Source organism: Mauremys mutica, chromosome 1, assembly GCF_020497125.1.
Source record: "Mauremys mutica isolate MM-2020 ecotype Southern chromosome 1, ASM2049712v1, whole genome shotgun sequence".
NCBI lineage: Eukaryota > Metazoa > Chordata > Testudines > Geoemydidae > Mauremys > Mauremys mutica.
Genome location: NC_059072.1, coordinates 38,276,179 through 38,290,538, shown reverse-complemented (window position 1 = coordinate 38,290,538; position 14,360 = coordinate 38,276,179). Strand labels below are relative to the sequence as shown.

General features: G+C 38.2%; 1 long non-coding RNA gene across 2 annotated transcripts in view; it reads left to right on the top strand.

The window, feature by feature from the left end:
• Positions 1-14,360, top strand: part of LOC123349986 — a 193,210-nt gene that overhangs the window by 32,664 nt on the left and 146,186 nt on the right. Inside the window, exon 4 of one of the 2 annotated variants that reach the window (XR_006573699.1) lies at positions 222-663. The exons of the other annotated variant lie outside the window; for it this stretch is intronic. This is a non-coding gene — a long non-coding RNA (uncharacterized LOC123349986). Of the gene's footprint in view, positions 1-221; positions 664-14,360 lie in introns of those variants that run through there. 2 annotated transcript variants of the gene reach the window in all.

Sequence of the window (14,360 nt, the reverse complement as noted above, 5' to 3'; positions counted from 1 at the left end):
CATAAAATTCAGCGTTCTCTGAAACATGCCCTCAAGGAAAGGTTCCTATTTTTGTTTTCATATTAAGAAAAAGAACACTAGAACCCAAGCCTAACAAAACATATAACACATAGTCATCTTTCTATTTATTATAATAGCGGCAATTGTGAACTTTTACTTTAATGATCATTAGACTGTATTCATCCTTCTTTAATGTTATAACAGAAGGTCTTCCACTGCAGACAAAGCATTGGGCACTTTGCTGGCTACAGAGCACTTGATGACAAAGAGAACCTGGACCTGACCTCTTTCAACTCCTGTTCATTAGAACAGATGATACGAACATTTCATTGGAAGGCACAGGAACAAGCTGAAAGCATGGCAAAACCTAGAGAGGAGGCCCCTTGTCCTTCAGAACTACAACTTACTGTTGTTTGGACCCGGTAAGTAAAATTTGGTGGCAGACAGCATGAAGGAGATTTTCAAAAGCACAAAGGACAGGTAGTTGAAAGTCAATGGGAGTTAGCTGCCTAACTTCCATTTGTGCCTTTCACCTTCTGTGCTGTCCTGACCATGAGGCCTACACAACAGAGGAGTGAACCTGTAATGTCCTCTTCCAAAGACATTTCTTCACTTTTCTCCCAGGCTTTCTTTGCTAATTATGCAGACAGTAGACTGCTCAGTGAGAACACACACTTTTCCTTTTCTTCCAAATCTGTTTTTTCTTTACCTGGCTCCTTTTCTTTTGTTTAAAATGTGGCTGCTTCTCTACCACAGGGCATGTGGTTGATTCAAGAAGAAAATCTAGAATGGGAGAGACCTCTGTAGAAGAAGCCTATCCTAAACTTTGCTAGCTACAGGATGGGGCTGTAGTACCCATGTTTCTCTCATCTGGCCCAGAGGGTGATTAGTCAGCATTAGCTCTGGAGTATGGAGGAACAGGAGATACTCGGGCTATTTTCTTTAGCCTGAGCAAACAATTTTTCCATTCTGTACATATTTCATGTGTCTATACTTTAGATGATATATTATAATCTAATTGTCTTATTTGTTATTTGTTATTCACTTTCACTTGCATTCTCTAATCATGTTCTATAAGTAAAAAAATGACATACGTCCTGTATCTTGTGCACTTAGAGTCTGGATATTGTACTATTATTAACCAACTCCACTGCCCATCATACCAGGTGGTATGAAAAATGTCCTGCAAAAACAAACAAACAAACAAACAAACAAAAACCACAAGAAAGCTCATGTATTGCAGGTTTATTGCATTAGTCATATTTAAGTACAAACTATACTGTTAAAGGTAAATCTGGAGGTGAATATTTGAGGGGTTATGTTTCTTAAAAACAAATGCTGTTTTAATATTTAAAGACAGTGTCTTTCTAACCCTTTTTCAGTAATCATTCTAATGGCTAAAATATTTGTTCTACTTCTCATTAAACATTTCTTTAAATTTTTACATCTATGCAAACACATATTTACACCAAAAGCAGAGATTTATTTACAGTAATGGGATCAAATATGTGTAATATTTTGCCAAGAAATTAAATCTCTTTTGGGTCAGCCACTTTTTAAAACAATTGTCACAAACTGCTGAATTACTAAAGAAGATTCACTGTATTTTAAATATAGGAATTATGCAAATTAGGAAAGAAATAATATACATTGAAAAACATTGGAACCAGTGACACGGAACTATGATCTGCTAGATCATAGCAGATTTCAGGAATTCAGGAAGAGAGGTGAAGAAAACGAATGTCCAATTGATCTTCTCAGAGATCCTTCTCCCGATCAGGAGAAGGCAGAAAATACCAGCAGTGAACTGTTGGTTGTGTGACTGATGTGGTTTTATGGAACACTGGGCAACATTCCAGTGGGAGAGGGGACATATGGGTGGGATAGCTTGAATCTAACTGGTAGGAGGGCTAATCTTCTCATCTGGACACCAGCTATGATTTCCAGGAGGGCATTAAATTAATAGTACAAGAAGAGGGTGCTAATAAGGCAAATGTGGTACACAGTGTGTTGTAAACAAATTGAACAAAAGTGGCAAAGAATGTGAAGAGGAGACTTTTTTGGTTATTTGTATAGGAATCTAGAGTGGGAATTACAATGATAGTGTTGCCGGCACAAAAGGCCTGAGGCTACAGCAACAGTGATTCGTTGCCCGGAGTGCCTCGCTCCAATTAGACACACCAGGGTGGAGAAGCAAAAAAAAGTTTATTTGAGATCTCAAAGCGCAGGATGCTTGGAGGCACACGCCTCAGATCAAGCACACCTCATACAAGCAGCTCTCTGTCTTTATACATGATCTTAGCTAAGCATGTCTATTACCCCCAATGCCCAGCTCCCCCCTCCCTCCCCCTCTTCTCCCTCCTTTTTAGTTCCCATACAGCAAATACATTATAACGTAGCAATTACTCTAAACAGGTTAGATCATACTTGGCAAAAAAATATTATCTCGTTAGTAACTTTTCTTGACCGGTCATTCTGTTTCACTCCCTTTAGCCAGGTGCAAGCAGGCTGTATAATTGCCTCCTGGTACTGATAACTAGTTGCCACACATTCCATTCTTTCCATCTAGCCTGTGGGGTTAATTAAAGTTTAAACATGGAAGCGGTTCAGACAAGCAGAGGCCTAATACAGGGAGCCTTCATTGGCACTGTCATTTTCCACCCCTCTGTCAACACTGGGCCATGCCTGGTGCCACCAACAATAGTTAGGTGCCTAACATTGAAATCAATGGGAGTTAGGTGCCTAAGTTCCTTTGTGAATCCAACAGCTGGGCAGCGAGTAATAGGAATTGGAAATTCTCATTGATTAGAAGAAATTTCATATAATTGGCATTACTGAAGCCTGGTGGGACAATTCACATGACTGAAATGTGAAAAATTACTGGTTATAACTTGTTCAGGAAGAATAGAGTTGGTAAAGTGTGTGTGTGGTGGTGGTGGGCGACTATACATTAAAGATGCCATTACCTCTTTTCAAGTTATTGGTAATTGAGAACTGTAAGATCTTCAGTGCATATGAATCAATGTGCTTACTAACAAGCTCCAGGAGGAGGGTAGTGATTAGAGTCTGTTACAGCCCATCAAATTAAATGAGAAAACAGGATGAGTTACTCCTTAAACACCTGTTTGCAATGTGTAGAAAGGAAAAATGTGTTGTTATGGGGGAATTCAATTTGGGAGATGTATGCTGGAGGGGCTCAGACAGCCAGTAGTAAAAGATCCTTAGGGTATTTTAAAATGGGAGGTGATAATTTTCTAACACAAAAGGTATTGCATCCAACCTGAGGAAACTCTATTTTGGACCTAATTATGAGGCATAAAGATGAATTAACCACTGGACTAGATGGTACCAGTGATCATGACCTGACTACATTCTATATGGGCAAATGAGGAAAGTCCCAGACAGTAATTTTATACATATTTCACTATGATGAGAAAAATTATAAATGGAATTTACTTGGAGGAAAAAATTAAGGCAGACAAAAATGAATGAAAATTGAGAGTTCTGGAAGAACATGTTAAGAGATATGGAAACAAAAGTCACTTTGTAGGAATTACTTATAAGTGGTGTAATGTTTTGCTTTAGAAAGAAAAATGGGAAAAATATCTTAGCTTTACAATCACAACAGAAACCTGGGAAGATATCTGGCTTCAAGTGAAAGGTACTTCAGGAATGTTATCCTTGTGATTCTTCCAGAACAAGATGTTAATCAGGGACTACTGGACTCCACAATGTTTGCCTAAGGCTGAATTGGCAATCCACAGGGATTGGCAACCTTTGGCATGCGGCCCACCAGGTTTGGCCAATTGTGGCTCCCACTGGCTGCAGTTTGCCGCTCCAGGCCAATGGGGGTGGTGGGAAGCGGTGGTCAGCACATCTCTCCCCCCGCGCTGCTTCCCGCAGCCCCCATTTGTCTGGGATGGTGAACCACAGCCAGTGGGAGCTGCGATCAGCCGAACCTGCGGATGTGGCAGGTAAACAAATCGGCCCGCCCCGCCAGGGTGCTTACCTGGCAAGCTGCATGCCAAAGGTTGCCGATCCCTGGTCTAGCCTGTTGAAATTAAGCTTAGACTCTAGGAAGCATGTTATTCTTTCTATTTTATATGTAACCATTTCTATTATCCTTACTCAGTAGCTCTTAAATCTTAATCTTTGATAATAAATTTATGATTATTTTCCTATAAATATAGCTCAGTGTTGTGATGTTTTAGAGGAGCAGGTATGTGCTCTGTTTCTTTGAGCACAGCAGACCTGGTAATTTCTGTGACTTTCCAAATGGTTAAGGACTGGACACTGCTGGGGAATGCTTTAAGGGGGCTCGGGGTTCACCTATTGTTGCACTGCAAGGGAAAGTATGGGCTGGCAGAGCACTGAGGGGATTGTTTGGGTAGCTGACAGACTGTTGGTGTCAGAGAGCTGACACTCAGTTAAACACAAGCAAGTCTCTCTCTCTTGCTGAGGCAGAGGGATAATAAGGTGACTCACAGTCCTGGGGTCCCTAAGAAATTATCACAGTTCGGTTTCATCATTTTGGCACCACTGTTCTCATGTTTGCTCTCTAAAGTCTCAACTTTTTCAGACAGACAATGAACAAGAGATGTGACAATACTGAATCCTGTTGTACCCCATGTGAAAGCCCTTTGAGCAGAAAGACCATTGCCCAAAATTGCCCTTTGACATCTCTCGATGTAAGCGGCACCAGTCAAGAGAGACTCCCTCCACCCCAGCTAGTGATCACAGCCAGCTCAACACCTCATTGTCAAATGTGTCAAGGGCAGGTCACATGTCTCATCCACTGTAGGAAATCACTGACCACCACCATCAAATCAGTTTTAGTGTGAAAACCAACTGATTAGGACAAAGGCAATGTGAAGACTCCATATGTATATATTCCATGTTTAAAAAAACCAAACCAAACAAAAAGCAAACAATAAATATACTACTAATGTACTGTTATGGTTGAGAAATCAAACTTTCAAAGGTCAGGAGATGCTGAATTCAGATTGAAAATTCAACCTTAATTCTTCCTCTTTGTGCTTCTGCCTTAAAATACAGTCTTTGTCAACGTGACTCAAAATAAATGGAAAGACTCTTCAAGCTTTGAATCGGGACCTAAATCATTATGAACATTTGCCAGTGAATATATTGTTATTAGGGCTGTTGATTAATCGCAGTTATCTCACGCAATTAACTCAAAAAAAAATTAATCACAATTAATAGCACTGTTAAACAATAGAATACCAATTGAAATTTATTAAATATTTCGGATGCTTTTCTACATTTTCAAATACATTGATTTCAATTACAACACAGAATACAAAGTGTACAGTGCTCACTTTATATTATTTTTATTATAAATATTTGCACTGTAAAAATGATAAACAAAGAAATAGTGTTTTCAATTCATCTCATACAAGTACTATAATGCAATACCTTTATCATGAAAGTGCAATTTACAAATGTAGAAATTTTTTTTGTTACATAACTGCAGTCAAAAAACCAAAACAATGTAAAACTTTAGAGCTTACAAGTCCACTCAATCCTACTTCTTGTTCAGCCAATTGCTAAAACAAACAAGTTTGTTTACATTTATGGGACATAATACTGCCTGCTTCTTATGTACAATGTCATTTGAAAGTGAGAACAGACATTTACATGGCACTTTTGTAGACAGCATTGCAAGGAATTTACGTACCAGATAAGCTAAACATTCGTATGCCCCTTCATGCTTCGGCCACCATTCCAGAGGACATGCTTCTATACTGATGATGCTCGTATAAAAAAATGTGTTAATTAAATTTGTGACTGCACTTCTTGGGAGAGAATTGTATGTCTCCTGCTCTGTTTTACCCACATTCTGCCATATATTTCATGTTATAGCAGTCTCAGATGATGACCCAACACATGCTGTTCGTTTTAAGAACACTTTCACTTCAGAGTTGACATTTAAAGAAGGTGCCAATGTTAGATTTCTAAAGATAGCTACATCATCCCAAGTTTTAAGAATCTGAAGTGCCTTCCAAAATCTGGGGGATGAGGTGTGGTGCATGTTTCCAGAAGTCTTAAAAGAGCAACACTCCGATGTGGAGACTGCAGAACCTGAACCACCAAAAAAGAAAATCAACCTTCTGCTGGTGGCAGCTGACTCAAAGGATGAAAATGAATATATGTCGCTCAGCACTGATTTGGATCGTTATCAAGCAGAACCCATCATTGGCATGGACACGTCCTTGGAATGGTGGTTGAAGCATGAAGGGACATATAAATCTTTAGAGCACCTGGCATGTAAATATCTTGAGATGCTGGCTACAAATGTGCCATGCAAACACCTATTGTCACTTTCAGGTAACATTGTAACCAAAAAGCAGGCAGCATGATCTCCTGCAAATGTAAACAAACTTGTTTGTCTGAGCGATTGGCTGAACAAGAAGTAGGACGGAGTGGACATGCAGGTTCTAAAATTTTACATTGTTTTTATGTTTGAGGGCAGGTTTTTTTTTGTACATAATTCTACATTTGTCAGTTCAACTTTCATGATAAAGAGATTGCACTACATTATTTGTATTAGGTGAATTGAAAAAACTTTCTTGTTTTGTACTGTGCAAATATTTGTAATCAATAATAATAATATAAAATGAGCACTGTACACTTTTTATTCTGTGTGGTAATTGAAATCAGTATGTTTGAAAATGTAGAAAACATCCAAAATATTTAAATAAATGGCATTCTATCATGATTAATATTTTTAATCGCGCAATTAATTGTGATTAATTTTTAATCGCTTGAGAGCCCTAATTATTATATATTATATTATAATATAATATGGGTTTTATTAAACAAACTTACATAGAAGTTACAGTATAGTAGGTGCAATCTTATAAAAGGCCTATTTTTCCGATTCTGGTCCAGATGCATCTAAAAATTTCACAAGAATTGTTGTTCTTATGATATCTGTGTCATATCTGGCCACAACCTCTCAAGAACACCTTACAAATTTTCAGCTTCATGTAATTTAAACCCTAAATCTAGTTAAAACTTGAAGCATAGTGTACATTTAAAATTGGGCTGGATGCTAGCACTATCTCCTCCACCCATCTCTACGTTGTTTTGATGTACATCTACATGTTATAAATATAAATTATATCCAGAGATATAGAAAATAGTAGAGCTGAAGATTAGTATGACTCAGAGGCTGGAATCTGTCCTCATTTACTTAATTGTAAGTCTGGATCAACTTTCTTGAAGTTACTAGAATTACACCATTGTAAATGGCAGTGTGAGAGTAGAACCAAGCCCAGAAATAGGTATTTACTCTTTGTTTGCAGTGTTGTTGTAGCCCTGTTGGTCCCAGGATATCAGAGAGACAATGTTGGTGAGGTAATATCTTTTATTAGTCCAACTTCTATTGGTGAAAGAAGCAAGCTTGAAAGCTTACTCAAAGCTCTTCTTCATGTCTGGGAAAGGTATTCAAAGTGTCACAGCTCAATATAAGGTGGAACAGATTGTTTAGCATAAAGAGATAGCATGTTGAAAGAGACCATTGGAGGTGAAATGGCAGTTTACACATCAGTAGTCACAGGACAAAGGTGGGTTATTGGGTTATAGATTGCTATTATGCACCGTAAATCCAGTGTCTTTACTGAGTCCATGTTTTTCCATGTCTGACATAGTTATGAATATAAGCTCCCAGGCTTGTCTTTTGAAGGTGTTCTTCGGGTTTCCTTTGAGGATGAGAACTGAGAGGTCAGATATGGATCGATAATTTTGTGAAAACTGTTTACCCATGAGTAATATGGTGTTTTTGTACTTTATCATTTTACTGTGTGAGTTCATAGTGATCATCTCATTTCACTCACACAGTTGTTATGGGAGGCAATTCATGCACTGGATGAGGTATACCACTTGTTATCATAGGCATGTGGAGGACCTCTTGATCTTGAAAGGTGTGTTGTGGGAGGCATTAATCATCACAGCAGTGGAAATATGGTTGCAGGTTTTGCATCTGTTATTATGGCAGAATCTGACCTTGTCTGTCTAAGCTAAAATCTTTCAGGTCTCAGCCTCAAAATATTTAATAATCTTACAACTTAAATCTATTTAACATACATTGGTTATATATGAAAATGCCATGTGAACTGACCACAACACCACATAACACAATGATAAATGGATGATAGAATGAACTAATTGGCTACACATGGGTTTCTTATATATAATTGTCTGTAGGGTTCCACTGCTGATGCTGATTGTGGTGTTATGGAAGTTGATGCCGATGTGGGAGTGTTGTACAGAAAGTTTGATGGATGGGTCATGGTTGTGGAAGTTGTGGTGAAAATCTACAGGGGAGTTTAGGTCATCTGTCCAGAGGATGAACATATCATTAATGTATCTCAGATATATCATTAGTTTTGTGGTGTATTTGTCCAGAAGTTATTCCTTGAGATGGCCATTGAAGAGGTTGGCCTATTGGGGAGCCATCCTAGTACCCATGGCTGTGGGTGTTTGCTGCTGAATGTATAGTTCTTATGGGTGAGGATGAAATGGATGAATTTGGGCTGGATATCTAAGTGTTATGCATTTTCTTGTAGATATCTGAGGCAGGCAGTGAGGGATGTTGATGTATAGGGAGGTGACATCCATGGTGGCAAGGATGGTGTTCTGAGGGAGATTGTTAATGTTGCAGAGTTAGTGTTGGAGGAAATCAGTTTTGTCCTGGAGGAAAATGGCCCTTTGTATGGCGAGTGGTTTGAGAATGGTTTCTGTGAGTCCTGATATTCCTTCAGTAAGACTGCCATGGCCAGATATGATAGATTGTCCTGGGTTCCTTTGTTTGTGGATCTTGGGAAGCAAGCAGAAGGTCAATGGGGTAGGTTTGTGGGTGATGAGGTTGTAGAGTTTCTCTTGGAGTTGTCTGGGGAAGTGTGGCAGTGTATGCACACTCCTTCTGCCCATAGTGTGGGAGTAACCCTTTCTCACCTAGTGCAGGGTATGCACACCCCATCACAGCAAAGATATCTTTAAATTCCTGGATGAACTGTGGTGTGGCGTTCTTTTATTAGTTCATTATAGTAGGTGGTGTCGGAGAGTTGTCAGCTGGCCTCGGTGACATAGTCATCCCGGTTGAAGACCGTGATGGTGCCCCTTTTGTCCGCTGGTTTGATCACTATCTGGTGGTTGGATTTCAGCAAATATATAGCTGTCCTATCAGTGGTAGAGAGATTGTGGTAGAAGTGTTGTTTGTTAAGGATTTCACAGTTAATCTTTTTCCTTTGTTTGACACTAGAAATATTTTTTCCCTTTTGTTAGACACTGGAACTCATGGACTCAATAAAGAAACTGGATTTATGGCTCACTACAACTATCTATAACCCACTAAGCACTCACCCCATTTGTCCTACAGCTACAGAGGTGCTAATTGCCCACTTCACCTTGAATGGTCTTTTAGAACACTTTAACTACTTATGCTAAACAATCTGTTCCACCTTTTATTTCGCTGTGACATTCCGAGTACCTTGGCCAGATCTGAAGAAGAGCTCTGTGTGTGTCAAAAGTTTCTCTTCTTCACCAACAGACGTTTGCCCAATAAAAGAGTATTATGTCATCCACCTTGTACTTATTCTTTGTTGATTAATAAAAATCTAGGTTTGCACTTTCAGTAGTGAGACTCAGGGATGTATTTGTCATAGATATTTTGGGGCATTTGAATTTTTGAAAGGCTATAGTATTCCTATTTTTCAAAATTTCTGTGATGATATCCCTCCAAAATACTAGCCAGGTGGAATATGTGAAGAACAGAAACCACTAGAATCATAGAAAATTAGGGTTGGAAGAGACCTCAGGAGGTCATCTAGTCCAACCCCCTGCTCAAGGCAGGAACAACCCCAACTAAATCATCCCAGCCAGGGTGTTGTCAATCTGGGCCTTAAAAACCTCTAAGGATGGAGATTCCACCACCTCCCTAGTTAACCCATTCCAGTGCTTCACCACTCTCCTAGTGAAATAGTGTTTCCTAATATCCAACCTAGACCTCCCGCACTGCAACTTGAGACCATTGCTCCTTGTTCTGTCTGTCACTACACTTATTCCTAAAAATATTCAATATGTATCTGTGACCAGGGTCCCAGGGGAGCCAACTGAGGACAGATAATCCCCAAAGCTGGTGGATATTCCAATACTTAGATTTACCAAGCCCAGAATGAAACAACTTCTATAATACCTCACTGGTTACCCAGAAGCCAACACAGTATCATATTGAAAAAGGAAAAATATTCACATTATTTCTTTGATTTCACCATCCCTAACTGTCAACATGGATAATTTGCTAGCTTAGCTGCTTGGTAACTTTGATTTATTTCTATCCTCAATGCACTGAAATCTGAAACTGTGACTATGAACTATTCATAGAAACATTGCTCAGCCCTAATGAAAATGACTCCTATGTTCATATCTCTTGTTTTGAGGGACATCGCTCATTTTAGTCCTAAGGTTACCTGTGTTGCACACGTTTGCTGACTCCACACTTTTACTGTTTAAAATTATGTACCTCAGTAGTAGAGAACCATGACACTTAAAGTATATAAACATTTATTTGTACCAAATGGAATGAATAACACAATAGTTTAAGTTTCCTGTGTGTGAATAAGTTTTGTGTGTCCCTCATTTTAGGTCCTTGTCACACATTGCATTTCATCTTCAGGCCTTGATAGCTTGATAGAGATGCCTGTCTTGAAACAGTGGTTTCTCCTTATAAGTTACGAGAGACATAATTTCACAATATATATCCTGAAAAAGGAACCAAAAGTAGATATCTGATTGTTTTCCTGCAGGCTATTCTTTGTTCTTGTTTTTTGTCAGGTAATCTATTTTCTGCACATGGTGAAATATAGGATCAAGACAATGTCTGTTCTTCATTTTATAGCTGAACATTTTTACAGTTTTTTGAAGATCCTTTTTTATTATCTCTTTGAAACCAATATCTTGACAACAATTCTTTACAAGATGCTGTAAAATTAGTACCATTAGCTATAGTCTACATAGTAGCTGACCTTTCAGAAGCTCAGAGGAGGCCTTTCTTAATCACCTGCCTTCCTAATTGCCTTTCTTTTCACAAGGTTTGCTGTAGTTAGGAAGCATTCCAACTTACTACCCTCTTAGCTTCAATAAACTCAAGGCCTTTTTTTCTATAAACTAGAAAAAGATAATCATATTGACAGGTCACATTATTCAGTGGTCAAATATACAACCTTTTGTGCCTTAGCGTGAAATACAACTCACTCTTACAGTGAGAAGGTAGGATTTTTTTTAACAGATAGAAGTATAATTTATAGATAATCATAAAAAATGTGAGACCTCAATAATTTCTAGTTACTTTCGTTTATTGGAAAATTATATGTTATAACAAAAGGGTTATAGCTTTTATACACAATGACACTTGATTATTAAATTTACTCTGCAAAATGAAATTTGAAATTACAAAATCAGTGAATGACACGACCTTATCACCCTATTAAACAGTCCAATCTCTTTGATATCTTTTCATATAGTTTTATATGCCAGTGAGAACTGAAAGATTTCTTTCTCGTTTGGGTGGCTAAGTTGTGGCACAGGGATGAGCTATGTAATGGTTGCCCATCTAGTAGGAGAAACTGAACAAGAGACAGAATAAATGTAGGAAGATGAATAAAATGTTTATATACCCCTCTCCTCTGGCTATTATGTAAATATATCCTTCCCATCAGTTCGTCTTCCTGCCCCCACCCCACTCTTTACAGTTTTGCTTCAATCTAAGTATCTGGGATGGATGGGTGTTGGGCATAGGAAGGTGAGAGGAATCCCCTCCGATGCCACAGAATGGAAATATCATTCTGTGACCTTTAGTTCTATCCCTGCCACCAGCAGATGACAGAAGGGCAGCACAGTGGTAACTGCACCAGCCCCAACCCTCTCTTCTCCCAGACTACCCTGACCCCACCTTCCTCTGGCACAGTTCCATAAATCCCACCTCCTCCATGCACTGTGGAATTACAGTGGTTCCATTGCCAGGTGATTATCCATAGCTCAGGAGGTAGGGACAAGATCTGGCTGTTTATCACATTATTAGGGGAAGAGCACTACTACTAATTAGGTTAAAAAAAGACACCACGTTTAATTAATTTTCTATATTTTTATTCAGCCTTATAAAATTCTTCTCACCCGGGCGAGTAAGTTTTTTTTTGACAGGCCAGTAAAATATCATTAATTTTTCATTCTCATCAATCACCATGGTAAAGGCCTTCTGAGAAGGTTTTGTGTCTGGGCTGGTAATTTGTCATGACAATTTTGCCAGGCTGTTTTAATGCCCTTCTCTTAGCTGATTGAAAATGTCTTATTTACTTCAATTAGTTTTGCCAGTGAGACACTGCAGTTTTATACAAAATGAATTGTTAATTGCTCCCTAAAGCCTAGGTAGACACCTGCTTTTTCTATTAAAATCCAGATCAAACTGCATATGTGGTGCTGACTAAAATTAACTCAATTATAAAGGCAATGCAAAAGCTTTCGGTCTTCTAATTTGTAACACATTCAATGCTATTTGCACTATAAAAGCACTTCTGAGTATCAATTAAATATTATTTATACAGTGTATCAAAAAAGAAGACCATTAAAAGCTAGCTAGGTAGTAGATATTCCTCTCTTGATAAATATTATTGTACTAAATATGTACTTATGTATATATCTGCATTGCTGTAAGTGCTAGGTGCTTCATAAATCCTTTGTAAAGCTGATGAATTAAACCACCTTTCAATGACAATCTTTTAAGCTTAACTACTCAGCTCTTTATAACCTATTTAATAATGACAGATGATAGAAAAAGCAGTAAGGAAGATTTAAATGTCTACATTAAACATTTTCAAGGCTCCATGTCCAGTTTCTAATCATGCAGCAGTATTTGTTTTTCGTTATATTAGATGCATGTCTAATAATGACATTAATATAGCTGCACAGTGAGGTTGCACAGTCATAGTAAGGAACTACATTCTCCACAGCTAATTTCACTAGGTCACCAACACCTTCTGCAGCTGGTATGAGGCCATAATTAGTCAAATTAATTAGCTATATGAAGCTAAGCCATGTGACCTATACTTTACTATACTGGTTGCTATGGTAGCCCAAATAGGAGCATCTCTCAAGCTGTTAGGAAGCCTCATTTTCTTTCATAATGAATAGCTACAGGGTGTAGAACTGTAGATAAAGTAAATCTAACCTGGAGGGTTATTTTGTTGGACATGGTAAAGTGTAACAAATAGTAAATGAAATGACACTGGTAGCTCAAGGTACCCATTTGATAGCAACCTAAACATAGTTTTATTGCTTTTCAGATGTAAGGCTTTACTATTTTGAAACCTAAAATGTTATCAGAATTTTATGGCAGTGGTCAGAAAAACTAGACACAAAAGCATATTTCTGGGTGATTTTTTCCTCATTTCACTATCTCCGTCCAGTGTCTAAATCTCCCATTAGAAGCATTACAATGGATTTGAGACTATGAGAAGCCCTAATGATGTGGAGGTCTTTTAGTTTTGTTTTTCTCAGGTATTCTTTAATTTGGTAGTTTCGTTTTCTCACACTAAGAACATATTCTCTATTAGGGTCAATCCATTCAAATGAATGGTGTCATGCCCCAAATGTTTCAGGACTAAATAATTGTTTTAATAAGGTGACTTTGCAAAATATATCCGAGCATATGCACTAAAGCAGATTCACCTGTTAAGAGGTAGAGAACACATGGCTGGATGCAGCTTATTTTGATTTTGGAAGTCTTCCGTTTAGAAGAACCTCCCGGAATAGCTCTGCGTCTCCTAGGAGCAGGTGCATTGTTTGGGTAATGTGCACACAGAATTCTCTTTTACTTTGTATTATAAACTAAACTCACCTCTGGGATGAATGTGGCACCTGATTTCCAGACTCAAAGGAACAGAGGAATACTGTATGCAGAGAAAAGCATTGCACGCAGTGCTGGAGAGGGCAATACAATAAAATAAAATACAATACTTTTAGAAATTCTTAAACAGCTTCATGCAGAGTTTTGGAAAGCTAGAAGTGGAGCTTCTTTATTTGTACCTTTTAGAGACTACGCTTTGGTACTAATAGAACTAAATATTATAAACATTTGGAGAAACCAAAGCTAACAAGATTGTCATGATCTTTCCTATGCAAATGTAACCAGCATTACATTTCCTATGTGAAGATCCCAAAGTCAAGCACCATTAATAGCCCAGGTGGGAATTGTTATATATGTTATATATATATATGATAGCTCACCAATGTGGGGCTTGAATCCATTAGACCTTAGCACTTGGGATGAGCCTCCATAGGCAAGG